The sequence below is a fragment of the Monodon monoceros genome, unplaced genomic scaffold, assembly GCF_005190385.1.
Source record: "Monodon monoceros isolate NGI ecotype Baffin Bay Population unplaced genomic scaffold, NGI_Narwhal_1 Super_Scaffold_16, whole genome shotgun sequence".
NCBI lineage: Eukaryota > Metazoa > Chordata > Mammalia > Artiodactyla > Monodontidae > Monodon > Monodon monoceros.
Window position 1 is genome coordinate 24,713,874 of NW_021703772.1, and position 3,249 is coordinate 24,717,122.

Sequence of the window (3,249 nt, forward strand, 5' to 3'; positions counted from 1 at the left end):
GGTTTATTCCTTGGTATTTCATTCTTTTTGTTGCAGTGGTAAATGGGAGTGTTTCCTTACTTTCTCTTTCAGGCTTTTCATCATTAGTTTATAGGAATGCAACAAATTTCTATGCGTTAATTTTGTATCCTGCAACTTTACCAAATTCATTGATTAGCTCTAGTAGTTTTCTGGTGGCGTCTTTAGGATTCTTTATGTATGGTATCATGTCATCTGCAAACAGTGACAGTTTTACTTCTTCTTTTCCAATTTGTATTCCTTTTTTTCTTTTTCTTCTCTGATTGCCATGGCTAGGACTTCCAAAACTATGTTTAATAATAGTGGCGAGAGTGGACATCCTTGTCTTGTTCCTGATCTTAGAGGAAATGCTTTCAGTTTTTCACCATTGAGAATGATGTTTGCTGTGGGTTTGTTGTATATGGCTTTTATGATGTTGAGGTAGTTTCCCTCTATGCCCACTTTCTGGAGAGTTTTGTTTTTGTTTTTTTTTTTAAATATGGAATGCTTCACGAACTTGAATGTCATCTTTGCACAGGGGCCGTGCTCATCTTCTCTGTATCGTTCTAATCTCAGTATATGTGCTACCAAAGTGAGTACTGGAGAGTTTTTATCATAAATGGGTGTTGAATTTTGTCAAAAGCTTTTTATGCACCTATTGAGATGATCATATGGTTTTTATTCTTCAATTTTTACATATGGTGTATCACATTGATTGACTTTGCGTATATTGAAGAATCCTTGCATCCCTGGGATAAATCCCACTTGATCATGGTGTATGGTCCTTTTAATGTGTTGTTGGATTGTGTTTGCTAGTATTTTGTTGAGGATTTTTGCATCTATATTCATCAGTGATATTGGTCTTTTATTTTCTTTTTTTTGTAGTGTCTTTGTCTGGTTTTGGTATCAGGGTGATGGTGCCCTCATAGAAGGAGTTTGGAGTATTCCTTCCTCCACAATTTTTTGGAAAAGTCTGAGAAGGATGGGTGTTAGCTCTTCTCTAAATGTTTGATAGGATTCATCTGTGACGCCATCTGGCCCTGGGCTTTTGTTTGTTGGAAGATTTTTAATCACAGTTTCAATTTCATTACTTGTGATTGCTCTGTTCATATTTTCTATTTCTTCCTGGTTCAGTCTTGGAATCTTATACCTTTCTAAGCATTTTTCCATTTCTTCCAGGTTGTCCATTTTATTGACATAGAGTTGCTTGTAGTATTCTCTTAGGATGCTATATATTTCTGCTGTGTCCATTGTAACTTCTCCATTTTCATTTCTAATTTTATTGGTTTGAGTCCTCTCCCTCTTTTTTTTTTGATGAGTCTGGCTAATGGTTTATCAATTTTGTTAATCTTCTCAAATAACGAGCTTTTAGTTTTATTGATCTTTGCTATTGTTTTCTGTGTTTCTATTTCATTTATATCTGCTCTGATCTTTATGATTTCTTTCCTTCTGCTACCTTTGGGTTTTGTTTGTTCTTCTTTATCTAGTTCCTTTAGGTGTAAGGTTAGATTGTTTATTTGATATTTTTCTTGTTCCTTGAGGTAGGCTTGTATAGCTATAAACTTCCCTCTTAGAGCTGCTTTTGCTGCATTCCATAGGTTTTGGATCGTCGTGTTTTGTCATTTGTCTCTAGGTATTTTTTTTAATTTCCTCTTTGATTTCTTCAGTGATGTCTTGGTTATTTAGTAACGTATTGTTTAGCCTCCATGTGTTTGTGTTTTTTACGTTTTTTTCCCTGTAATTGATTTCTAATCTCATAGCCTTGTGGTCAGAAAAGATGCTTGATATGATTTCAGTTTTCTTAAGTTTACTGAGGCTTGATTTGTGACCCAAGATGTGATCTCTACTGGAGAATGTTCTGTGCACACTTAAGAAGAAAGTGTAATCTGCTGTTATTGGATGGAATGTTCTATAAATATCAATTAAATCTATCTGGCCTATTGTGTCATTTAAAGCTTCTGTTTGCTTATTTAATTTCATTTTGGATGATCTGTTCATTGGTGTAAGTGAGGTGTTAAAGTCCCCCACTATTATTGTGTTACTGTCAATTTCCTCTTTTATAGCTGTTAACAGTTGCCTTATGTATTGAGGTGCTCCTATGTTGGGTGCATATATATTTATAATTGTTATATCTTCTTGTTGGATTGATCCCTTGAACATTATGTAGTGTCCTTCCTTGTCTCTTGTAACATTCTTTATTTTAAAGTCTATTTTATCTGATATGAGTATTGCTACTCCAGCTTTCTTCTGATTTCCATTTGCATGGAATATCTTTTTCCATCCCCTCATTTTCAGTCTGTATGTGTCCCTAGGTCTGAAGAGGGTCTCATGTAGACAGCATATATATGAGTCTTGTTTTTGTCTTCATTCAGCAAGCCTGTGTCTTTTGGTTGGAGCATTTAATCCATTCATGTTTAAGGTAATTATCGATATGTATGTTCCTATGACCATTTTCTGAATTGTTTTGGGTTTGTTTTTGTAGGCCCTTTTCTTCTCTTGTGTTTCCCACTTAGAGAATTTCCTTTAGCATTTGTTGTAGAGCTGGTTTGGTGGTGCTGAATTCTCTTAGCTTTTGCTTGCCTGTAAAGCTTTTAATTTCTCCATCGAATCTGAATGAGATCCTTGCTGGGTAGAGTAATCTTGGTTGTAGGTTTTTCCCTTTCATCACTTTCAGTATATCATGCCACTCCCTTCTGGCTTGTAGAGTTTCCACTGAGAAATCAGCTGTTAACCTTATGGGAGTTCCCTTGTATGTTATTTGTCATTTTTCCCTTGCTTCTTTCAATAATTTTTCTTTGTTTTAATTTTTGCCACTTTGATTACTATGTGTCTCGGCATGTTTCTCCTTGGGTTTATGCTGTATGGGATTCTCTGCACTTCCTGGACTTGGTTGGCTATTTCCTTTCCTATGTTAAGGAAGTTTTCACCTATAATCTCTTCAAATTTTTTCTTGGGTCCTTTCTCTCTTTCTTCTCCTTCTGGAACCCCTATAATGCGAATGTTGTTGTGTTTAATGTTGTCCCAGAAGTCTCTTAGGCTGTCTTCTTTTCTTTTCATTCTTTTTTTCTTTATTCTGTTCTGCAGCAGTGAATTCCACTATTCTGTTTTCCAGTTCACTTATGTGTTCTTCTGCCTCAGTTATTCTGCTATTGATTCCTTCTAGTGTAGTTTTCATTTCAGTTATTGTATTGTTCATCTCTCTTTGTTCTTTAGTTCTTCTAGGTCTTTGTTAAACATTTCTTGCATCTTCTT

The 3,249-nt window shown here is 35.2% G+C and overlaps 1 non-coding gene across 1 annotated transcript; it reads right to left on the reverse strand.

Moving 5' to 3' along the window:
- Positions 1-490: 490 nt before the first annotated feature.
- Positions 491-597, reverse strand: LOC114897383. Its single transcript, XR_003794106.1, has one exon. It is a non-coding gene; the product is annotated as a U6 spliceosomal RNA (small nuclear RNA).
- Between the last annotated feature and the right edge of the window lie 2,652 nt (positions 598-3,249).